This window comes from Acipenser ruthenus, unplaced genomic scaffold, assembly GCF_902713425.1.
Source record: "Acipenser ruthenus unplaced genomic scaffold, fAciRut3.2 maternal haplotype, whole genome shotgun sequence".
NCBI classification, from domain to species: Eukaryota; Metazoa; Chordata; class Actinopteri; order Acipenseriformes; family Acipenseridae; genus Acipenser; species Acipenser ruthenus.
The window spans coordinates 1-21,914 of NW_026707706.1; the positions used below are offsets into that span (position 1 = coordinate 1).

At 41.6% G+C, this 21,914-nt stretch overlaps 35 non-coding genes across 35 annotated transcripts; 18 read left to right on the top strand and 17 right to left on the bottom strand.

Annotated features, from left to right (window-relative positions):
• Nucleotides 1-455: 455 nt before the first annotated feature.
• On the bottom strand, nucleotides 456-528 carry trnav-aac (transfer RNA valine (anticodon AAC)). Its single transcript has one exon. It is a non-coding gene; the product is annotated as a tRNA-Val (tRNA).
• Nucleotides 529-655: 127 nt separating this feature from the next.
• On the top strand, nucleotides 656-728 carry trnav-cac (transfer RNA valine (anticodon CAC)). The gene has a single exon. It is a non-coding gene; the product is annotated as a tRNA-Val (tRNA).
• A 1,190-nt stretch (nucleotides 729-1,918) lies between these two features.
• LOC131728056 (U4 spliceosomal RNA) lies at nucleotides 1,919-2,058 on the top strand. Its single transcript, XR_009322500.1, has one exon. It is a non-coding gene; the product is annotated as a U4 spliceosomal RNA (small nuclear RNA).
• Nucleotides 2,059-2,297: 239 nt separating this feature from the next.
• On the bottom strand, nucleotides 2,298-2,354 carry LOC131728061 (U7 small nuclear RNA). The gene has a single exon (XR_009322505.1). It is a non-coding gene; the product is annotated as a U7 small nuclear RNA (small nuclear RNA).
• Nucleotides 2,355-2,909: 555 nt separating this feature from the next.
• Nucleotides 2,910-2,981, bottom strand: trnav-aac (transfer RNA valine (anticodon AAC)). Its single transcript has one exon. It is a non-coding gene; the product is annotated as a tRNA-Val (tRNA).
• Nucleotides 2,982-3,108: 127 nt separating this feature from the next.
• trnav-cac (transfer RNA valine (anticodon CAC)) lies at nucleotides 3,109-3,181 on the top strand. The gene has a single exon. It is a non-coding gene; the product is annotated as a tRNA-Val (tRNA).
• Nucleotides 3,182-4,371: 1,190 nt separating this feature from the next.
• Nucleotides 4,372-4,511, top strand: LOC131728067 (U4 spliceosomal RNA). The gene has a single exon (XR_009322511.1). It is a non-coding gene; the product is annotated as a U4 spliceosomal RNA (small nuclear RNA).
• Nucleotides 4,512-4,750: 239 nt separating this feature from the next.
• LOC131728062 (U7 small nuclear RNA) lies at nucleotides 4,751-4,807 on the bottom strand. Its single transcript, XR_009322506.1, has one exon. It is a non-coding gene; the product is annotated as a U7 small nuclear RNA (small nuclear RNA).
• A 555-nt stretch (nucleotides 4,808-5,362) lies between these two features.
• On the bottom strand, nucleotides 5,363-5,435 carry trnav-aac (transfer RNA valine (anticodon AAC)). Its single transcript has one exon. It is a non-coding gene; the product is annotated as a tRNA-Val (tRNA).
• A 127-nt stretch (nucleotides 5,436-5,562) lies between these two features.
• trnav-cac (transfer RNA valine (anticodon CAC)) lies at nucleotides 5,563-5,635 on the top strand. The gene has a single exon. It is a non-coding gene; the product is annotated as a tRNA-Val (tRNA).
• A 1,190-nt stretch (nucleotides 5,636-6,825) lies between these two features.
• On the top strand, nucleotides 6,826-6,965 carry LOC131728070 (U4 spliceosomal RNA). The gene has a single exon (XR_009322514.1). It is a non-coding gene; the product is annotated as a U4 spliceosomal RNA (small nuclear RNA).
• A 239-nt stretch (nucleotides 6,966-7,204) lies between these two features.
• LOC131728063 (U7 small nuclear RNA) lies at nucleotides 7,205-7,261 on the bottom strand. Its single transcript, XR_009322507.1, has one exon. It is a non-coding gene; the product is annotated as a U7 small nuclear RNA (small nuclear RNA).
• A 555-nt stretch (nucleotides 7,262-7,816) lies between these two features.
• On the bottom strand, nucleotides 7,817-7,889 carry trnav-aac (transfer RNA valine (anticodon AAC)). Its single transcript has one exon. It is a non-coding gene; the product is annotated as a tRNA-Val (tRNA).
• Nucleotides 7,890-8,016: 127 nt separating this feature from the next.
• On the top strand, nucleotides 8,017-8,089 carry trnav-cac (transfer RNA valine (anticodon CAC)). The gene has a single exon. It is a non-coding gene; the product is annotated as a tRNA-Val (tRNA).
• A 1,190-nt stretch (nucleotides 8,090-9,279) lies between these two features.
• On the top strand, nucleotides 9,280-9,419 carry LOC131728071 (U4 spliceosomal RNA). Its single transcript, XR_009322515.1, has one exon. It is a non-coding gene; the product is annotated as a U4 spliceosomal RNA (small nuclear RNA).
• Nucleotides 9,420-9,658: 239 nt separating this feature from the next.
• LOC131728064 (U7 small nuclear RNA) lies at nucleotides 9,659-9,715 on the bottom strand. The gene has a single exon (XR_009322508.1). It is a non-coding gene; the product is annotated as a U7 small nuclear RNA (small nuclear RNA).
• A 555-nt stretch (nucleotides 9,716-10,270) lies between these two features.
• trnav-aac (transfer RNA valine (anticodon AAC)) lies at nucleotides 10,271-10,343 on the bottom strand. Its single transcript has one exon. It is a non-coding gene; the product is annotated as a tRNA-Val (tRNA).
• A 127-nt stretch (nucleotides 10,344-10,470) lies between these two features.
• Nucleotides 10,471-10,543, top strand: trnav-cac (transfer RNA valine (anticodon CAC)). Its single transcript has one exon. It is a non-coding gene; the product is annotated as a tRNA-Val (tRNA).
• Nucleotides 10,544-11,732: 1,189 nt separating this feature from the next.
• Nucleotides 11,733-11,872, top strand: LOC131728072 (U4 spliceosomal RNA). Its single transcript, XR_009322516.1, has one exon. It is a non-coding gene; the product is annotated as a U4 spliceosomal RNA (small nuclear RNA).
• A 239-nt stretch (nucleotides 11,873-12,111) lies between these two features.
• Nucleotides 12,112-12,168, bottom strand: LOC131728065 (U7 small nuclear RNA). Its single transcript, XR_009322509.1, has one exon. It is a non-coding gene; the product is annotated as a U7 small nuclear RNA (small nuclear RNA).
• A 555-nt stretch (nucleotides 12,169-12,723) lies between these two features.
• trnav-aac (transfer RNA valine (anticodon AAC)) lies at nucleotides 12,724-12,795 on the bottom strand. Its single transcript has one exon. It is a non-coding gene; the product is annotated as a tRNA-Val (tRNA).
• A 127-nt stretch (nucleotides 12,796-12,922) lies between these two features.
• Nucleotides 12,923-12,995, top strand: trnav-cac (transfer RNA valine (anticodon CAC)). The gene has a single exon. It is a non-coding gene; the product is annotated as a tRNA-Val (tRNA).
• A 1,190-nt stretch (nucleotides 12,996-14,185) lies between these two features.
• Nucleotides 14,186-14,325, top strand: LOC131728057 (U4 spliceosomal RNA). The gene has a single exon (XR_009322501.1). It is a non-coding gene; the product is annotated as a U4 spliceosomal RNA (small nuclear RNA).
• A 239-nt stretch (nucleotides 14,326-14,564) lies between these two features.
• On the bottom strand, nucleotides 14,565-14,621 carry LOC131728066 (U7 small nuclear RNA). Its single transcript, XR_009322510.1, has one exon. It is a non-coding gene; the product is annotated as a U7 small nuclear RNA (small nuclear RNA).
• A 555-nt stretch (nucleotides 14,622-15,176) lies between these two features.
• Nucleotides 15,177-15,249, bottom strand: trnav-aac (transfer RNA valine (anticodon AAC)). Its single transcript has one exon. It is a non-coding gene; the product is annotated as a tRNA-Val (tRNA).
• A 127-nt stretch (nucleotides 15,250-15,376) lies between these two features.
• trnav-cac (transfer RNA valine (anticodon CAC)) lies at nucleotides 15,377-15,449 on the top strand. The gene has a single exon. It is a non-coding gene; the product is annotated as a tRNA-Val (tRNA).
• Nucleotides 15,450-16,639: 1,190 nt separating this feature from the next.
• LOC131728058 (U4 spliceosomal RNA) lies at nucleotides 16,640-16,779 on the top strand. Its single transcript, XR_009322502.1, has one exon. It is a non-coding gene; the product is annotated as a U4 spliceosomal RNA (small nuclear RNA).
• Nucleotides 16,780-17,018: 239 nt separating this feature from the next.
• On the bottom strand, nucleotides 17,019-17,075 carry LOC131728068 (U7 small nuclear RNA). The gene has a single exon (XR_009322512.1). It is a non-coding gene; the product is annotated as a U7 small nuclear RNA (small nuclear RNA).
• A 555-nt stretch (nucleotides 17,076-17,630) lies between these two features.
• trnav-aac (transfer RNA valine (anticodon AAC)) lies at nucleotides 17,631-17,703 on the bottom strand. The gene has a single exon. It is a non-coding gene; the product is annotated as a tRNA-Val (tRNA).
• A 127-nt stretch (nucleotides 17,704-17,830) lies between these two features.
• On the top strand, nucleotides 17,831-17,903 carry trnav-cac (transfer RNA valine (anticodon CAC)). The gene has a single exon. It is a non-coding gene; the product is annotated as a tRNA-Val (tRNA).
• A 1,190-nt stretch (nucleotides 17,904-19,093) lies between these two features.
• Nucleotides 19,094-19,233, top strand: LOC131728059 (U4 spliceosomal RNA). Its single transcript, XR_009322503.1, has one exon. It is a non-coding gene; the product is annotated as a U4 spliceosomal RNA (small nuclear RNA).
• Nucleotides 19,234-19,472: 239 nt separating this feature from the next.
• Nucleotides 19,473-19,529, bottom strand: LOC131728069 (U7 small nuclear RNA). Its single transcript, XR_009322513.1, has one exon. It is a non-coding gene; the product is annotated as a U7 small nuclear RNA (small nuclear RNA).
• Nucleotides 19,530-20,084: 555 nt separating this feature from the next.
• Nucleotides 20,085-20,157, bottom strand: trnav-aac (transfer RNA valine (anticodon AAC)). Its single transcript has one exon. It is a non-coding gene; the product is annotated as a tRNA-Val (tRNA).
• A 127-nt stretch (nucleotides 20,158-20,284) lies between these two features.
• trnav-cac (transfer RNA valine (anticodon CAC)) lies at nucleotides 20,285-20,357 on the top strand. Its single transcript has one exon. It is a non-coding gene; the product is annotated as a tRNA-Val (tRNA).
• A 1,188-nt stretch (nucleotides 20,358-21,545) lies between these two features.
• On the top strand, nucleotides 21,546-21,685 carry LOC131728060 (U4 spliceosomal RNA). The gene has a single exon (XR_009322504.1). It is a non-coding gene; the product is annotated as a U4 spliceosomal RNA (small nuclear RNA).
• Nucleotides 21,686-21,914: the final 229 nt, after the last annotated feature.

Below are 21,914 nucleotides of genomic sequence, written 5' to 3' on the forward strand. Positions count from 1 at the left end.
TTGGGGAGTTAACCTACCAAACAATTTACGCACATGAATATATCATGAAAACAGCCATGCATGGAGGTCATGGGAACTCTCCGTTCTATTGCTTTCCTTTCTCCCAGATATATCATGCACATTATGTAACTTCTCTTCAAAGGCAATTTTAGTATTCAGACTGTAGTTGCAAAAATAATACAATATCTTTTGACTAGAGTTCATCTTTTAAAAACAACTACTTTGCCAACAGAAGAAAAAAAAGGCTAACAGAAGACGGTTTCGCTCCGTCGACCTCTGGGTTATAAGGCTCAGCACGCTTCCGCTGCGCCACTCTGATACAGCTGCTTCTCGAATGAAACACCCATTAATAAAATAAAATAAATCAATCAATTCTCAGTGCAACTTTTTGACGCAGTCTGCTGCTGGACTCACAGAGAGCGGAGAAGACCGCAACAAAAAAACGAACAAGCACATGTTTCCACCCGGTTCCGAACCGGGGACCTTTCGCGTGTTAGGCGAACGTGATAACCACTACACTATGGAAACTTTCACATGTACATTGTTACATTCAGCTGGGCTTTAAGTGAAGACTGCCTTGCACTGCAGGATCCAAAATGGGTAATCGGCACTGTATGCTTAGAGCGCAACACACGGATCGTTTGTTAAGCAACATGTTTCCATAGTGTAGTGGTTATCACGTTCGCCTCACACGCGAAAGGTCCCCGGTTCGAAACCGGGTGGAAACACAGCACGGCATATTTTTTTCACTGTATGTATTTATTCTCCCCAGGTAAACAGCCACCCAGACCAGAACGATGTATTTGTAGTGTGCATGGTGCATTGTCAATGCAAGTCTGACTGTATATTAAACGGAGTGAGAATGCACTCTGCAACGTTTTGGCTTCGACTGCTGCTTGACTCACAGAAACGACAATGTTGATACTCTGACTCTTCTTCTTAAAATGCATGTTAAAATGCGGAATGTTTTCAAATTCCATGAATTCGCAGGTCTGTACAGAACAAGACGACTATCTGGTCTCACAAAATGTTGCTGGTTCTCGTAGAACAAAGAAGAGTTTGATCAACTATGTCATTCATGCCGACAAAGCTCAGGAGGGCGATCGTTAGGTTGAATATCTAAATTTCCCGGGTTATATCCCGAGTTTCGACAGATGTCAGTTTATTCATATACCTACAGAATCACAGGTACAAATATTGCAGTTAAAGTTTATGCTTTTCAAATCCGTGCACGAAAGGGGGTGCCCAAATCAGAATGAAAGTCACGGGGGGAGTAATCAAAACATCGCAAAAGAAAAATACACTGCATTAAACAAATCATTTGGAGCGGTCTAAAATGAGCAATCCAGGTTCGATTCATTGTTTTGCCCTTTCGATGGCAGCAGTGTAAAAAAATGACCTGCACATTTCTCTGCTGGCTTCGGGTAGCAAACAAGAAGCAGTGATTTCCCATATGATCTAGTGGTTACGATTCCCGTTTTTTCACCCAGGTGACCAGGGTTCAACTCCCTGTATGCGAATTCATTTATTTACTTGTGGAGGTAATTGTCAGATAAAAGGATTGAAAAATGAAACCCCACATTGTAGGATGGGGAGACTTATAACTAGTGACCATTATATAAAAAAAATAAATAACGTTTGCTTATGTTAGATGCAAGAGAGCGAGACAGATAGATTTGCATCTTGGTATCCCATCACTCCTATGTGCACCAAAGCAATGACGGTCTACACTTCAGTTCATATATAATCGGAATAAAAAAGTGGACTCTGTTGCATTGTGAGGCTGCAGTGTCGATAACATAAACCTCTACGTTTGAGGGATCATTTAACTGTACTGTATTATATCGCAGTAACTTGCCCACCGGCAAGTCAAATGTCTTTGCTGTAGGGGGTAGCATTTAGTTATCCCAAGTTCTGTAGCTTTGCGCAGTGGCAGTATCATAGCCCATGAGGTTTGTCCGAGGCGTGATTATTGCTAGTTGAAAACTTTAACCAATACCCCGCCGTGGTGACTTGAAATATAGTCGCCGCTGGCAATTTTTGACAGTCTCACAGAGTCTGCTATCATGTAGTTGAAAGAACAGAACAAATGTTGACGCTTTGACATTCTGGGTTTGGTTTTGTATTCTACTGATTGGGCACAACATTTGAGTTGATCTTTTTACTCTTTATAACATACAAGTGTATTTACAAGGTTAGGGGCCGTTTCTCCTGTTGTGTCAATTATATTACTATGCAGCTGGCAGGCATTCGGAACGCGCACGCTAACAACGCGTCATCTTTCATTTTACAAAACACGGGGCATTCGACACGGAGAAAACCTTCTAGACAAATACTAAAAGAGCTAAACATCAATTTGCCTCCCCAGCCATGTTAGTAGATATCTGGCTTTTTTGCAGTAGCATTAAAATTGTGGTGACACACGAAAAAGAAACATGGAAATCTGTTTTGGGGTTGGGGAGTTAACCTACCAAACAATTTACGCACATGAATATATCATGAAAACAGCCATGCATGGAGGTCATGGGAACTCTCCGTTCTATTGCTTTCCTTTCTCCCAGATATATCATGCACATTATGTAACTTCTCTTCAAAGGCAATTTTAGTATTCAGACTGTAGTTGCAAAAATAATACAATATCTTTTGACTAGAGTTCATCTTTTAAAAACAACTACTTTGCCAACAGAAGAAAAAAAGGCTAACAGAAGACGGTTTCGCTCCGTCGACCTCTGGGTTATAAGGCTCAGCACGCTTCCGCTGCGCCACTCTGATACAGCTGCTTCTCGAATGAAACACCCATTAATAAAATAAAATAAATCAATCAATTCTCAGTGCAACTTTTTGACGCAGTCTGCTGCTGGACTCACAGAGAGCGGAGAAGACCGCAACAAAAAAAACGAACAAGCACATGTTTCCACCCGGTTTCGAACCGGGGACCTTTCGCGTGTTAGGCGAAGAGATAACCACTACACTATGGAAACTTTCACATGTACATTGTTACATTCAGCTGGGCTTTAAGTGAAGACTGCCTTGCACTGCAGGATCCAAAATGGGTAATCGGCACTGTATGCTTAGAGCGCAACACACGGATCGTTTGTTAAGCAACATGTTTCCATAGTGTAGTGGTTATCACGTTCGCCTCACACGCGAAAGGTCCCCGGTTCGAAACCGGGTGGAAACACAGCACGGCATCTTTTTTTCACTGTATGTATTTATTCTCCCCAGGTAAACAGCCACCCAGACCAGAACGATGTATTTGTAGTGTGCATGGTGCATTGTCAATGCAAGTCTGACTGTATATTAAACGGAGTGAGAATGCACTCTGCAACGTTTTGGCTTCGACTGCTGCTTGACTCACAGAAACGACAATGTTGATACTCTGACTCTTCTTCTTAAAATGCATGTTAAAATGCGGAATGTTTTCAAATTCCATGAATTCGCAGGTCTGTACAGAACAAGACGACTATCTGGTCTCACAAAATGTTGCTGGTTCTCGTAGAACAAAGAAGAGTTTGATCAACTATGTCATTCATGCCGACAAAGCTCAGGAGGGCGATCGTTAGGTTGAATATCTAAATTTCCCGGGTTATATCCCGAGTTTCGACAGATGTCAGTTTATTCATATACCTACAGAATCACAGGTACAAATATTGCAGTTAAAGTTTATGCTTTTCAAATCCGTGCACGAAAGGGGGTGCCCAAATCAGAATGAAAGTCACGGGGGGAGTAATCAAAACATCGCAAAAGAAAAATACACTGCATTAAACAAATCATTTGGAGCGGTCTAAAATGAGCAATCCAGGTTCGATTCATTGTTTTGCCCTTTCGATGGCAGCAGTGTAAAAAAATGACCTGCACATTTCTCTGCTGGCTTCGGGTAGCAAACAAGAAGCAGCGATTTCCCATATGATCTAGTGGTTACGATTCCCGTTTTTTCACCCAGGTGACCAGGGTTCAACTCCCTGTATGCGAATTCATTTATTTACTTGTGGAGGTAATTGTCAGATAAAAGGATTGAAAAATGAAACCCCACATTGTAGGATGGGGAGACTTATAACTAGTGACCATTATATAAAAAAAATAAATAACGTTTGCTTATGTTAGATGCAAGAGAGCGAGACAGATAGATTTGCATCTTGGTATCCCATCACTCCTATGTGCACCAAAGCAATGACGGTCTACACTTCAGTTCATATATAATCGGAATAAAAAAGTGGACTCTGTTGCATTGTGAGGCTGCAGTGTCGATAACATAAACCTCTACGTTTGAGGGATCATTTAACTGTACTGTATTATATCGCAGTAACTTGCCCACCGGCAAGTCAAATGTCTTTGCTGTAGGGGGTAGCATTTAGTTATCCCAAGTTCTGTAGCTTTGCGCAGTGGCAGTATCATAGCCCATGAGGTTTGTCCGAGGCGTGATTATTGCTAGTTGAAAACTTTAACCAATACCCCGCCGTGGTGACTTGAAATATAGTCGCCGCTGGCAATTTTTGACAGTCTCACAGAGTCTGCTATCATGTAGTTGAAAGAACAGAACAAATGTTGACGCTTTGACATTCTGGGTTTGGTTTTGTATTCTACTGATTGGGCACAACATTTGAGTTGATCTTTTTACTCTTTATAACATACAAGTGTATTTACAAGGTTAGGGGCCGTTTCTCCTGTTGTGTCAATTATATTACTATGCAGCTGGCAGGCATTCGGAACGCGCACGCTAACAACGCGTCATCTTTCATTTTACAAAACACGGGGCATTCGACACGGAGAAAACCTTCTAGACAAATACTAAAAGAGCTAAACATCAATTTGCCTCCCCAGCCATGTTAATAGATATCTGGCTTTTTTGCAGTAGCATTAAAGTTGTGGTGACACACGAAAAAGAAACACGGAAATCTGTTTTGGGGTTGGGGAGTTAACCTACCAAACAATTTACGCACATGAATATATCATGAAAACAGCCATGCATGGAGGTCATGGGAACTCTCCGTTCTATTGCTTTCCTTTCTCCCAGATATATCATGCACATTATGTAACTTCTCTTCAAAGGCAATTTTAGTATTCAGACTGTAGTTGCAAAAATAATACAATATCTTTTGACTAGAGTTCATCTTTTAAAAACAACTACTTTGCCAACAGAAGAAAAAAAAGGCTAACAGAAGACGGTTTCGCTCCGTCGACCTCTGGGTTATAAGGCTCAGCACGCTTCCGCTGCGCCACTCTGATACAGCTGCTTCTCGAATGAAACACCCATTAATAAAATAAAATAAATCAATCAATTCTCAGTGCAACTTTTTGACGCAGTCTGCTGCTGGACTCACAGAGAGCGGAGAAGACCGCAACAAAAAAACGAACAAGCACATGTTTCCACCCGGTTCCGAACCGGGGACCTTTCGCGTGTTAGGCGAACGTGATAACCACTACACTATGGAAACTTTCACATGTACATTGTTACATTCAGCTGGGCTTTAAGTGAAGACTGCCTTGCACTGCAGGATCCAAAATGGGTAATCGGCACTGTATGCTTAGAGCGCAACACACGGATCGTTTGTTAAGCAACATGTTTCCATAGTGTAGTGGTTATCACGTTCGCCTCACACGCGAAAGGTCCCCGGTTCGAAACCGGGTGGAAACACAGCACGGCATCTTTTTTTCACTGTATGTATTTATTCTCCCCAGGTAAACAGCCACCCAGACCAGAACGATGTATTTGTAGTGTGCATGGTGCATTGTCAATGCAAGTCTGACTGTATATTAAACGGAGTGAGAATGCACTCTGCAACGTTTTGGCTTCGACTGCTGCTTGACTCACAGAAACGACAATGTTGATACTCTGACTCTTCTTCTTAAAATGCATGTTAAAATGCGGAATGTTTTCAAATTCCATGAATTCGCAGGTCTGTACAGAACAAGACGACTATCTGGTCTCACAAAATGTTGCTGGTTCTCGTAGAACAAAGAAGAGTTTGATCAACTATGTCATTCATGCCGACAAAGCTCAGGAGGGCGATCGTTAGGTTGAATATCTAAATTTCCCGGGTTATATCCCGAGTTTCGACAGATGTCAGTTTATTCATATACCTACAGAATCACAGGTACAAATATTGCAGTTAAAGTTTATGCTTTTCAAATCCGTGCACGAAAGGGGGTGCCCAAATCAGAATGAAAGTCACGGGGGGAGTAATCAAAACATCGCAAAAGAAAAATACACTGCATTAAACAAATCATTTGGAGCGGTCTAAAATGAGCAATCCAGGTTCGATTCATTGTTTTGCCCTTTCGATGGCAGCAGTGTAAAAAAATGACCTGCACATTTCTCTGCTGGCTTCGGGTAGCAAACAAGAAGCAGTGATTTCCCATATGATCTAGTGGTTACGATTCCCGTTTTTTCACCCAGGTGACCAGGGTTCAACTCCCTGTATGCGAATTCATTTATTTACTTGTGGAGGTAATTGTCAGATAAAAGGATTGAAAAATGAAACCCCACATTGTAGGATGGGGAGACTTATAACTAGTGACCATTATATAAAAAAAATAAATAACGTTTGCTTATGTTAGATGCAAGAGAGCGAGACAGATAGATTTGCATCTTGGTATCCCATCACTCCTATGTGCACCAAAGCAATGACGGTCTACACTTCAGTTCATATATAATCGGAATAAAAAAGTGGACTCTGTTGCATTGTGAGGCTGCAGTGTCGATAACATAAACCTCTACGTTTGAGGGATCATTTAACTGTACTGTATTATATCGCAGTAACTTGCCCACCGGCAAGTCAAATGTCTTTGCTGTAGGGGGTAGCATTTAGTTATCCCAAGTTCTGTAGCTTTGCGCAGTGGCAGTATCATAGCCCATGAGGTTTGTCCGAGGCGTGATTATTGCTAGTTGAAAACTTTAACCAATACCCCGCCGTGGTGACTTGAAATATAGTCGCCGCTGGCAATTTTTGACAGTCTCACAGAGTCTGCTATCATGTAGTTGAAAGAACAGAACAAATGTTGACGCTTTGACATTCTGGGTTTGGTTTTGTATTCTACTGATTGGGCACAACATTTGAGTTGATCTTTTTACTCTTTATAACATACAAGTGTATTTACAAGGTTAGGGGCCGTTTCTCCTGTTGTGTCAATTATATTACTATGCAGCTGGCAGGCATTCGGAACGCGCACGCTAACAACGCGTCATCTTTCATTTTACAAAACACGGGGCATTCGACACGGAGAAAACCTTCTAGACAAATACTAAAAGAGCTAAACATCAATTTGCCTCCCCAGCCATGTTAATAGATATCTGGCTTTTTTGCAGTAGCATTAAAGTTGTGGTGACACACGAAAAAGAAACATGGAAATCTGTTTTGGGGTTGGGGAGTTAACCTACCAAACAATTTACGCACATGAATATATCATGAAAACAGCCATGCATGGAGGTCATGGGAACTCTCCGTTCTATTGCTTTCCTTTCTCCCAGATATATCATGCACATTATGTAACTTCTCTTCAAAGGCAATTTTAGTATTCAGACTGTAGTTGCAAAAATAATACAATATCTTTTGACTAGAGTTCATCTTTTAAAAACAACTACTTTGCCAACAGAAGAAAAAAAAGGCTAACAGAAGACGGTTTCGCTCCGTCGACCTCTGGGTTATAAGGCTCAGCACGCTTCCGCTGCGCCACTCTGATACAGCTGCTTCTCGAATGAAACACCCATTAATAAAATAAAATAAATCAATCAATTCTCAGTGCAACTTTTTGACGCAGTCTGCTGCTGGACTCACAGAGAGCGGAGAAGACCGCAACAAAAAAACGAACAAGCACATGTTTCCACCCGGTTTCGAACCGGGGACCTTTCGCGTGTTAGGCGAACGTGATAACCACTACACTATGGAAACTTCCACATGTACATTGTTACATTCAGCTGGGCTTTAAGTGAAGACTGCCTTGCACTGCAGGATCCAAAATGGGTAATCGGCACTGTATGCTTAGAGCGCAACACACGGATCGTTTGTTAAGCAACATGTTTCCATAGTGTAGTGGTTATCACGTTCGCCTCACACGCGAAAGGTCCCCGGTTCGAAACCGGGTGGAAACACAGCACGGCATCTTTTTTTCACTGTATGTATTTATTCTCCCCAGGTAAACAGCCACCCAGACCAGAACGATGTATTTGTAGTGTGCATGGTGCATTGTCAATGCAAGTCTGACTGTATATTAAACGGAGTGAGAATGCACTCTGCAACGTTTTGGCTTCGACTGCTGCTTGACTCACAGAAACGACAATGTTGATACTCTGACTCTTCTTCTTAAAATGCATGTTAAAATGCGGAATGTTTTCAAATTCCATGAATTCGCAGGTCTGTACAGAACAAGACGACTATCTGGTCTCACAAAATGTTGCTGGTTCTCGTAGAACAAAGAAGAGTTTGATCAACTATGTCATTCATGCCGACAAAGCTCAGGAGGGCGATCGTTAGGTTGAATATCTAAATTTCCCGGGTTATATCCCGAGTTTCGACAGATGTCAGTTTATTCATATACCTACAGAATCACAGGTACAAATATTGCAGTTAAAGTTTATGCTTTTCAAATCCGTGCACGAAAGGGGGTGCCCAAATCAGAATAAAAGTCACGAGGGGAGTAATCAAAACATCGCAAAAGAAAAATACACTGCATTAAACAAATCATTTGGAGCGGTCTAAAATGAGCAATCCAGGTTCGATTCATTGTTTTGCCCTTTCGATGGCAGCAGTGTAAAAAAATGACCTGCACATTTCTCTGCTGGCTTCGGGTAGCAAACAAGAAGCAGTGATTTCCCATATGATCTAGTGGTTACGATTCCCGTTTTTTCACCCAGGTGACCAGGGTTCAACTCCCTGTATGCGAATTCATTTATTTACTTGTGGAGGTAATTGTCAGATAAAAGGATTGAAAAATGAAACCCCACATTGTAGGATGGGGAGACTTATAACTAGTGACCATTATATAAAAAAAATAAATAACGTTTGCTTATGTTAGATGCAAGAGAGCGAGACAGATAGATTTGCATCTTGGTATCCCATCACTCCTATGTGCACCAAAGCAATGACGGTCTACACTTCAGTTCATATATAATCGGAATAAAAAAGTGGACTCTGTTGCATTGTGAGGCTGCAGTGTCGATAACATAAACCTCTACGTTTGAGGGATCATTTAACTGTACTGTATTATATCGCAGTAACTTGCCCACCGGCAAGTCAAATGTCTTTGCTGTAGGGGGTAGCATTTAGTTATCCCAAGTTCTGTAGCTTTGCGCAGTGGCAGTATCATAGCCCATGAGGTTTGTCCGAGGCGTGATTATTGCTAGTTGAAAACTTTAACCAATACCCCGCCGTGGTGACTTGAAATATAGTCGCCGCTGGCAATTTTTGACAGTCTCACAGAGTCTGCTATCATGTAGTTGAAAGAACAGAACAAATGTTGACGCTTTGACATTCTGGGTTTGGTTTTGTATTCTACTGATTGGGCACAACATTTGAGTTGATCTTTTTACTCTTTATAACATACAAGTGTATTTACAAGGTTAGGGGCCGTTTCTCCTGTTGTGTCAATTATATTACTATGCAGCTGGCAGGCATTCGGAACGCGCACGCTAACAACGCGTCATCTTTCATTTTACAAAACACGGGGCATTCGACACGGAGAAAACCTTCTAGACAAATACTAAAAGAGCTAAACATCAATTTGCCTCCCCAGCCATGTTAATAGATATCTGGCTTTTTTGCAGTAGCATTAAAGTTGTGGTGACACACGAAAAAGAAACATGGAAATCTGTTTTGGGGTTGGGGAGTTAACCTACCAAACAATTTACGCACATGAATATATCATGAAAACAGCCATGCATGGAGGTCATGGGAACTCTCCGTTCTATTGCTTTCCTTTCTCCCAGATATATCATGCACATTATGTAACTTCTCTTCAAAGGCAATTTTAGTATTCAGACTGTAGTTGCAAAAATAATACAATATCTTTTGACTAGAGTTCATCTTTTAAAAACAACTACTTTGCCAACAGAAGAAAAAAAAGGCTAACAGAAGACGGTTTCGCTCCGTCGACCTCTGGGTTATAAGGCTCAGCACGCTTCCGCTGCGCCACTCTGATACAGCTGCTTCTCGAATGAAACACCCATTAATAAAATAAAATAAATCAATCAATTCTCAGTGCAACTTTTTGACGCAGTCTGCTGCTGGACTCACAGAGAGCGGAGAAGACCGCAACAAAAAAACGAACAAGCACATGTTTCCACCCGGTTTCGAACCGGGGACCTTTCGCGTGTTAGGCGAACGTGATAACCACTACACTATGGAAACTTTCACATGTACATTGTTACATTCAGCTGGGCTTTAAGTGAAGACTGCCTTGCACTGCAGGATCCAAAATGGGTAATCGGCACTGTATGCTTAGAGCGCAACACACGGATCGTTTGTTAAGCAACATGTTTCCATAGTGTAGTGGTTATCACGTTCGCCTCACACGCGAAAGGTCCCCGGTTCGAAACCGGGTGGAAACACAGCACGGCATCTTTTTTTCACTGTATGTATTTATTCTCCCCAGGTAAACAGCCACCCAGACCAGAACGATGTATTTGTAGTGTGCATGGTGCATTGTCAATGCAAGTCTGACTGTATATTAAACGGAGTGAGAATGCACTCTGCAACGTTTTGGCTTCGACTGCTGCTTGACTCACAGAAACGACAATGTTGATACTCTGACTCTTCTTCTTAAAATGCATGTTAAAATGCGGAATGTTTTCAAATTCCATGAATTCGCAGGTCTGTACAGAACAAGACGACTATCTGGTCTCACAAAATGTTGCTGGTTCTCGTAGAACAAAGAAGAGTTTGATCAACTATGTCATTCATGCCGACAAAGCTCAGGAGGGCGATCGTTAGGTTGAATATCTAAATTTCCCGGGTTATATCCCGAGTTTCGACAGATGTCAGTTTATTCATATACCTACAGAATCACAGGTACAAATATTGCAGTTAAAGTTTATGCTTTTCAAATCCGTGCACGAAAGGGGGTGCCCAAATCAGAATGAAAGTCACGGGGGGAGTAATCAAAACATCGCAAAAGAAAAATACACTGCATTAAACAAATCATTTGGAGCGGTCTAAAATGAGCAATCCAGGTTCGATTCATTGTTTTGCCCTTTCGATGGCAGCAGTGTAAAAAAATGACCTGCACATTTCTCTGCTGGCTTCGGGTAGCAAACAAGAAGCAGCGATTTCCCATATGATCTAGTGGTTACGATTCCCGTTTTTTCACCCAGGTGACCAGGGTTCAACTCCCTGTATGCGAATTCATTTATTTACTTGTGGAGGTAATTGTCAGATAAAAGGATTGAAAAATGAAACCCCACATTGTAGGATGGGGAGACTTATAACTAGTGACCATTATATAAAAAAATAAATAACGTTTGCTTATGTTAGATGCAAGAGAGCGAGACAGATAGATTTGCATCTTGGTATCCCATCACTCCTATGTGCACCAAAGCAATGACGGTCTACACTTCAGTTCATATATAATCGGAATAAAAAAGTGGACTCTGTTGCATTGTGAGGCTGCAGTGTCGATAACATAAACCTCTACGTTTGAGGGATCATTTAACTGTACTGTATTATATCGCAGTAACTTGCCCACCGGCAAGTCAAATGTCTTTGCTGTAGGGGGTAGCATTTAGTTATCCCAAGTTCTGTAGCTTTGCGCAGTGGCAGTATCATAGCCCATGAGGTTTGTCCGAGGCGTGATTATTGCTAGTTGAAAACTTTAACCAATACCCCGCCGTGGTGACTTGAAATATAGTCGCCGCTGGCAATTTTTGACAGTCTCACAGAGTCTGCTATCATGTAGTTGAAAGAACAGAACAAATGTTGACGCTTTGACATTCTGGGTTTGGTTTTGTATTCTACTGATTGGGCACAACATTTGAGTTGATCTTTTTACTCTTTATAACATACAAGTGTATTTACAAGGTTAGGGGCCGTTTCTCCTGTTGTGTCAATTATATTACTATGCAGCTGGCAGGCATTCGGAACGCGCACGCTAACAACGCGTCATCTTTCATTTTACAAAACACGGGGCATTCGACACGGAGAAAACCTTCTAGACAAATACTAAAAGAGCTAAACATCAATTTGCCTCCCCAGCCATGTTAGTAGATATCTGGCTTTTTTGCAGTAGCATTAAAATTGTGGTGACACACGAAAAAGAAACATGGAAATCTGTTTTGGGGTTGGGGAGTTAACCTACCAAACAATTTACGCACATGAATATATCATGAAAACAGCCATGCATGGAGGTCATGGGAACTCTCCGTTCTATTGCTTTCCTTTCTCCCAGATATATCATGCACATTATGTAACTTCTCTTCAAAGGCAATTTTAGTATTCAGACTGTAGTTGCAAAAATAATACAATATCTTTTGACTAGAGTTCATCTTTTAAAAACAACTACTTTGCCAACAGAAGAAAAAAAGGCTAACAGAAGACGGTTTCGCTCCGTCGACCTCTGGGTTATAAGGCTCAGCACGCTTCCGCTGCGCCACTCTGATACAGCTGCTTCTCGAATGAAACACCCATTAATAAAATAAAATAAATCAATCAATTCTCAGTGCAACTTTTTGACGCAGTCTGCTGCTGGACTCACAGAGAGCGGAGAAGACCGCAACAAAAAAAACGAACAAGCACATGTTTCCACCCGGTTTCGAACCGGGGACCTTTCGCGTGTTAGGCGAAGAGATAACCACTACACTATGGAAACTTTCACATGTACATTGTTACATTCAGCTGGGCTTTAAGTGAAGACTGCCTTGCACTGCAGGATCCAAAATGGGTAATCGGCACTGTATGCTTAGAGCGCAACACACGGATCGTTTGTTAAGCAACATGTTTCCATAGTGTAGTGGTTATCACGTTCGCCTCACACGCGAAAGGTCCCCGGTTCGAAACCGGGTGGAAACACAGCACGGCATCTTTTTTTCACTGTATGTATTTATTCTCCCCAGGTAAACAGCCACCCAGACCAGAACGATGTATTTGTAGTGTGCATGGTGCATTGTCAATGCAAGTCTGACTGTATATTAAACGGAGTGAGAATGCACTCTGCAACGTTTTGGCTTCGACTGCTGCTTGACTCACAGAAACGACAATGTTGATACTCTGACTCTTCTTCTTAAAATGCATGTTAAAATGCGGAATGTTTTCAAATTCCATGAATTCGCAGGTCTGTACAGAACAAGACGACTATCTGGTCTCACAAAATGTTGCTGGTTCTCGTAGAACAAAGAAGAGTTTGATCAACTATGTCATTCATGCCGACAAAGCTCAGGAGGGCGATCGTTAGGTTGAATATCTAAATTTCCCGGGTTATATCCCGAGTTTCGACAGATGTCAGTTTATTCATATACCTACAGAATCACAGGTACAAATATTGCAGTTAAAGTTTATGCTTTTCAAATCCGTGCACGAAAGGGGGTGCCCAAATCAGAATGAAAGTCACGGGGGGAGTAATCAAAACATCGCAAAAGAAAAATACACTGCATTAAACAAATCATTTGGAGCGGTCTAAAATGAGCAATCCAGGTTCGATTCATTGTTTTGCCCTTTCGATGGCAGCAGTGTAAAAAAATGACCTGCACATTTCTCTGCTGGCTTCGGGTAGCAAACAAGAAGCAGCGATTTCCCATATGATCTAGTGGTTACGATTCCCGTTTTTTCACCCAGGTGACCAGGGTTCAACTCCCTGTATGCGAATTCATTTATTTACTTGTGGAGGTAATTGTCAGATAAAAGGATTGAAAAATGAAACCCCACATTGTAGGATGGGGAGACTTATAACTAGTGACCATTATATAAAAAAAATAAATAACGTTTGCTTATGTTAGATGCAAGAGAGCGAGACAGATAGATTTGCATCTTGGTATCCCATCACTCCTATGTGCACCAAAGCAATGACGGTCTACACTTCAGTTCATATATAATCGGAATAAAAAAGTGGACTCTGTTGCATTGTGAGGCTGCAGTGTCGATAACATAAACCTCTACGTTTGAGGGATCATTTAACTGTACTGTATTATATCGCAGTAACTTGCCCACCGGCAAGTCAAATGTCTTTGCTGTAGGGGGTAGCATTTAGTTATCCCAAGTTCTGTAGCTTTGCGCAGTGGCAGTATCATAGCCCATGAGGTTTGTCCGAGGCGTGATTATTGCTAGTTGAAAACTTTAACCAATACCCCGCCGTGGTGACTTGAAATATAGTCGCCGCTGGCAATTTTTGACAGTCTCACAGAGTCTGCTATCATGTAGTTGAAAGAACAGAACAAATGTTGACGCTTTGACATTCTGGGTTTGGTTTTGTATTCTACTGATTGGGCACAACATTTGAGTTGATCTTTTTACTCTTTATAACATACAAGTGTATTTACAAGGTTAGGGGCCGTTTCTCCTGTTGTGTCAATTATATTACTATGCAGCTGGCAGGCATTCGGAACGCGCACGCTAACAACGCGTCATCTTTCATTTTACAAAACACGGGGCATTCGACACGGAGAAAACCTTCTAGACAAATACTAAAAGAGCTAAACATCAATTTGCCTCCCCAGCCATGTTAATAGATATCTGGCTTTTTTGCAGTAGCATTAAAGTTGTGGTGACACACGAAAAAGAAACACGGAAATCTGTTTTGGGGTTGGGGAGTTAACCTACCAAACAATTTACGCACATGAATATATCATGAAAACAGCCATGCATGGAGGTCATGGGAACTCTCCGTTCTATTGCTTTCCTTTCTCCCAGATATATCATGCACATTATGTAACTTCTCTTCAAAGGCAATTTTAGTATTCAGACTGTAGTTGCAAAAATAATACAATATCTTTTGACTAGAGTTCATCTTTTAAAAACAACTACTTTGCCAACAGAAGAAAAAAAAGGCTAACAGAAGACGGTTTCGCTCCGTCGACCTCTGGGTTATAAGGCTCAGCACGCTTCCGCTGCGCCACTCTGATACAGCTGCTTCTCGAATGAAACACCCATTAATAAAATAAAATAAATCAATCAATTCTCAGTGCAACTTTTTGACGCAGTCTGCTGCTGGACTCACAGAGAGCGGAGAAGACCGCAACAAAAAAACGAACAAGCACATGTTTCCACCCGGTTCCGAACCGGGGACCTTTCGCGTGTTAGGCGAACGTGATAACCACTACACTATGGAAACTTTCACATGTACATTGTTACATTCAGCTGGGCTTTAAGTGAAGACTGCCTTGCACTGCAGGATCCAAAATGGGTAATCGGCACTGTATGCTTAGAGCGCAACACACGGATCGTTTGTTAAGCAACATGTTTCCATAGTGTAGTGGTTATCACGTTCGCCTCACACGCGAAAGGTCCCCGGTTCGAAACCGGGTGGAAACACAGCACGGCATCTTTTTTTCACTGTATGTATTTATTCTCCCCAGGTAAACAGCCACCCAGACCAGAACGATGTATTTGTAGTGTGCATGGTGCATTGTCAATGCAAGTCTGACTGTATATTAAACGGAGTGAGAATGCACTCTGCAACGTTTTGGCTTCGACTGCTGCTTGACTCACAGAAACGACAATGTTGATACTCTGACTCTTCTTCTTAAAATGCATGTTAAAATGCGGAATGTTTTCAAATTCCATGAATTCGCAGGTCTGTACAGAACAAGACGACTATCTGGTCTCACAAAATGTTGCTGGTTCTCGTAGAACAAAGAAGAGTTTGATCAACTATGTCATTCATGCCGACAAAGCTCAGGAGGGCGATCGTTAGGTTGAATATCTAAATTTCCCGGGTTATATCCCGAGTTTCGACAGATGTCAGTTTATTCATATACCTACAGAATCACAGGTACAAATATTGCAGTTAAAGTTTATGCTTTTCAAATCCGTGCACGAAAGGGGGTGCCCAAATCAGAATGAAAGTCACGGGGGGAGTAATCAAAACATCGCAAAAGAAAAATACACTGCATTAAACAAATCATTTGGAGCGGTCTAAAATGAGCAATCCAGGTTCGATTCATTGTTTTGCCCTTTCGATGGCAGCAGTGTAAAAAAATGACCTGCACATTTCTCTGCTGGCTTCGGGTAGCAAACAAGAAGCAGTGATTTCCCATATGATCTAGTGGTTACGATTCCCGTTTTTTCACCCAGGTGACCAGGGTTCAACTCCCTGTATGCGAATTCATTTATTTACTTGTGGAGGTAATTGTCAGATAAAAGGATTGAAAAATGAAACCCCACATTGTAGGATGGGGAGACTTATAACTAGTGACCATTATATAAAAAAAATAAATAACGTTTGCTTATGTTAGATGCAAGAGAGCGAGACAGATAGATTTGCATCTTGGTATCCCATCACTCCTATGTGCACCAAAGCAATGACGGTCTACACTTCAGTTCATATATAATCGGAATAAAAAAGTGGACTCTGTTGCATTGTGAGGCTGCAGTGTCGATAACATAAACCTCTACGTTTGAGGGATCATTTAACTGTACTGTATTATATCGCAGTAACTTGCCCACCGGCAAGTCAAATGTCTTTGCTGTAGGGGGTAGCATTTAGTTATCCCAAGTTCTGTAGCTTTGCGCAGTGGCAGTATCATAGCCCATGAGGTTTGTCCGAGGCGTGATTATTGCTAGTTGAAAACTTTAACCAATACCCCGCCGTGGTGACTTGAAATATAGTCGCCGCTGGCAATTTTTGACAGTCTCACAGAGTCTGCTATCATGTAGTTGAAAGAACAGAACAAATGTTGACGCTTTGACATTCTGGGTTTGGTTTTGTATTCTACTGATTGGGCACAACATTTGAGTTGATCTTTTTACTCTTTATAACATACAAGTGTATTTACAAGGTTAGGGGCCGTTTCTCCTGTTGTGTCAATTATATTACTATGCAGCTGGCAGGCATTCGGAACGCGCACGCTAACAACGCGTCATCTTTCATTTTACAAAACACGGGGCATTCGACACGGAGAAAACCTTCTAGACAAATACTAAAAGAGCTAAACATCAATTTGCCTCCCCAGCCATGTTAATAGATATCTGGCTTTTTTGCAGTAGCATTAAAGTTGTGGTGACACACGAAAAAGAAACATGGAAATCTGTTTTGGGGTTGGGGAGTTAACCTACCAAACAATTTACGCACATGAATATATCATGAAAACAGCCATGCATGGAGGTCATGGGAACTCTCCGTTCTATTGCTTTCCTTTCTCCCAGATATATCATGCACATTATGTAACTTCTCTTCAAAGGCAATTTTAGTATTCAGACTGTAGTTGCAAAAATAATACAATATCTTTTGACTAGAGTTCATCTTTTAAAAACAACTACTTTGCCAACAGAAGAAAAAAAAGGCTAACAGAAGACGGTTTCGCTCCGTCGACCTCTGGGTTATAAGGCTCAGCACGCTTCCGCTGCGCCACTCTGATACAGCTGCTTCTCGAATGAAACACCCATTAATAAAATAAAATAAATCAATCAATTCTCAGTGCAACTTTTTGACGCAGTCTGCTGCTGGACTCACAGAGAGCGGAGAAGACCGCAACAAAAAAACGAACAAGCACATGTTTCCACCCGGTTTCGAACCGGGGACCTTTCGCGTGTTAGGCGAACGTGATAACCACTACACTATGGAAACTTCCACATGTACATTGTTACATTCAGCTGGGCTTTAAGTGAAGACTGCCTTGCACTGCAGGATCCAAAATGGGTAATCGGCACTGTATGCTTAGAGCGCAACACACGGATCGTTTGTTAAGCAACATGTTTCCATAGTGTAGTGGTTATCACGTTCGCCTCACACGCGAAAGGTCCCCGGTTCGAAACCGGGTGGAAACACAGCACGGCATCTTTTTTTCACTGTATGTATTTATTCTCCCCAGGTAAACAGCCACCCAGACCAGAACGATGTATTTGTAGTGTGCATGGTGCATTGTCAATGCAAGTCTGACTGTATATTAAACGGAGTGAGAATGCACTCTGCAACGTTTTGGCTTCGACTGCTGCTTGACTCACAGAAACGACAATGTTGATACTCTGACTCTTCTTCTTAAAATGCATGTTAAAATGCGGAATGTTTTCAAATTCCATGAATTCGCAGGTCTGTACAGAACAAGACGACTATCTGGTCTCACAAAATGTTGCTGGTTCTCGTAGAACAAAGAAGAGTTTGATCAACTATGTCATTCATGCCGACAAAGCTCAGGAGGGCGATCGTTAGGTTGAATATCTAAATTTCCCGGGTTATATCCCGAGTTTCGACAGATGTCAGTTTATTCATATACCTACAGAATCACAGGTACAAATATTGCAGTTAAAGTTTATGCTTTTCAAATCCGTGCACGAAAGGGGGTGCCCAAATCAGAATAAAAGTCACGAGGGGAGTAATCAAAACATCGCAAAAGAAAAATACACTGCATTAAACAAATCATTTGGAGCGGTCTAAAATGAGCAATCCAGGTTCGATTCATTGTTTTGCCCTTTCGATGGCAGCAGTGTAAAAAAATGACCTGCACATTTCTCTGCTGGCTTCGGGTAGCAAACAAGAAGCAGTGATTTCCCATATGATCTAGTGGTTACGATTCCCGTTTTTTCACCCAGGTGACCAGGGTTCAACTCCCTGTATGCGAATTCATTTATTTACTTGTGGAGGTAATTGTCAGATAAAAGGATTGAAAAATGAAACCCCACATTGTAGGATGGGGAGACTTATAACTAGTGACCATTATATAAAAAAAATAAATAACGTTTGCTTATGTTAGATGCAAGAGAGCGAGACAGATAGATTTGCATCTTGGTATCCCATCACTCCTATGTGCACCAAAGCAATGACGGTCTACACTTCAGTTCATATATAATCGGAATAAAAAAGTGGACTCTGTTGCATTGTGAGGCTGCAGTGTCGATAACATAAACCTCTACGTTTGAGGGATCATTTAACTGTACTGTATTATATCGCAGTAACTTGCCCACCGGCAAGTCAAATGTCTTTGCTGTAGGGGGTAGCATTTAGTTATCCCAAGTTCTGTAGCTTTGCGCAGTGGCAGTATCATAGCCCATGAGGTTTGTCCGAGGCGTGATTATTGCTAGTTGAAAACTTTAACCAATACCCCGCCGTGGTGACTTGAAATATAGTCGCCGCTGGCAATTTTTGACAGTCTCACAGAGTCTGCTATCATGTAGTTGAAAGAACAGAACAAATGTTGACGCTTTGACATTCTGGGTTTGGTTTTGTATTCTACTGATTGGGCACAACATTTGAGTTGATCTTTTTACTCTTTATAACATACAAGTGTATTTACAAGGTTAGGGGCCGTTTCTCCTGTTGTGTCAATTATATTACTATGCAGCTGGCAGGCATTCGGAACGCGCACGCTAACAACGCGTCATCTTTCATTTTACAAAACACGGGGCATTCGACACGGAGAAAACCTTCTAGACAAATACTAAAAGAGCTAAACATCAATTTGCCTCCCCAGCCATGTTAATAGATATCTGGCTTTTTTGCAGTAGCATTAAAGTTGTGGTGACACACGAAAAAGAAACATGGAAATCTGTTTTGGGGTTGGGGAGTTAACCTACCAAACAATTTACGCACATGAATATATCATGAAAACAGCCATGCATGGAGGTCATGGGAACTCTCCGTTCTATTGCTTTCCTTTCTCCCAGATATATCATGCACATTATGTAACTTCTCTTCAAAGGCAATTTTAGTATTCAGACTGTAGTTGCAAAAATAATACAATATCTTTTGACTAGAGTTCATCTTTTAAAAACAACTACTTTGCCAACAGAAGAAAAAAAAGGCTAACAGAAGACGGTTTCGCTCCGTCGACCTCTGGGTTATAAGGCTCAGCACGCTTCCGCTGCGCCACTCTGATACAGCTGCTTCTCGAATGAAACACCCATTAATAAAATAAAATAAATCAATCAATTCTCAGTGCAACTTTTTGACGCAGTCTGCTGCTGGACTCACAGAGAGCGGAGAAGACCGCAACAAAAAAACGAACAAGCACATGTTTCCACCCGGTTTCGAACCGGGGACCTTTCGCGTGTTAGGCGAACGTGATAACCACTACACTATGGAAACTTTCACATGTACATTGTTACATTCAGCTGGGCTTTAAGTGAAGACTGCCTTGCACTGCAGGATCCAAAATGGGTAATCGGCACTGTATGCTTAGAGCGCAACACACGGATCGTTTGTTAAGCAACATGTTTCCATAGTGTAGTGGTTATCACGTTCGCCTCACACGCGAAAGGTCCCCGGTTCGAAACCGGGTGGAAACACAGCACGGCATCTTTTTTTCACTGTATGTATTTATTCTCCCCAGGTAAACAGCCACCCAGACCAGAACGATGTATTTGTAGTGTGCATGGTGCATTGTCAATGCAAGTCTGACTGTATATTAAACGGAGTGAGAATGCACTCTGCAACGTTTTGGCTTCGACTGCTGCTTGACTCACAGAAACGACAATGTTGATACTCTGACTCTTCTTCTTAAAATGCATGTTAAAATGCGGAATGTTTTCAAATTCCATGAATTCGCAGGTCTGTACAGAACAAGACGACTATCTGGTCTCACAAAATGTTGCTGGTTCTCGTAGAACAAAGAAGAGTTTGATCAACTATGTCATTCATGCCGACAAAGCTCAGGAGGGCGATCGTTAGGTTGAATATCTAAATTTCCCGGGTTATATCCCGAGTTTCGACAGATGTCAGTTTATTCATATACCTACAGAATCACAGGTACAAATATTGCAGTTAAAGTTTATGCTTTTCAAATCCGTGCACGAAAGGGGGTGCCCAAATCAGAATGAAAGTCACGGGGGGAGTAATCAAAACATCGCAAAAGAAAAATACACTGCATTAAACAAATCATTTGGAGCGGTCTAAAATGAGCAATCCAGGTTCGATTCATTGTTTTGCCCTTTCGATGGCAGCAGTGTAAAAAAATGACCTGCACATTTCTCTGCTGGCTTCGGGTAGCAAACAAGAAGCAGCGATTTCCCATATGATCTAGTGGTTACGATTCCCGTTTTTCACCCAGGTGACCAGGGTTCAACTCCCTGTATGCGAATTCATTTATTTACTTGTGGAGGTAATTGTCAGATAAAAGGATTGAAAAATGAAACCCCACATTGTAGGATGGGGAGACTTATAACTAGTGACCATTATATAAAAAAATAAATAACGTTTGCTTATGTTAGATGCAAGAGAGCGAGACAGATAGATTTGCATCTTGGTATCCCATCACTCCTATGTGCACCAAAGCAATGACGGTCTACACTTCAGTTCATATATAATCGGAATAAAAAAGTGGACTCTGTTGCATTGTGAGGCTGCAGTGTCGATAACATAAACCTCTACGTTTGAGGGATCATTTAACTGTACTGTATTATATCGCAGTAACTTGCCCACCGGCAAGTCAAATGTCTTTGCTGTAGGGGGTAGCATTTAGTTATCCCAAGTTCTGTAGCTTTGCGCAGTGGCAGTATCATAGCCCATGAGGTTTGTCCGAGGCGTGATTATTGCTAGTTGAAAACTTTAACCAATACCCCGCCGTGGTGACTTGAAATATAGTCGCCGCTGGCAATTTTTGACAGTCTCACAGAGTCTGCTATCATGTAGTTGAAAGAACAGAACAAATGTTGACGCTTTGACATTCTGGGTTTGGTTTTGTATTCTACTGATTGGGCACAACATTTGAGTTGATCTTTTTACTCTTTATAACATACAAGTGTATTTACAAGGTTAGGGGCCGTTTCTCCTGTTGTGTCAATTATATTACTATGCAGCTGGCAGGCATTCGGAACGCGCACGCTAACAACGCGTCATCTTTCATT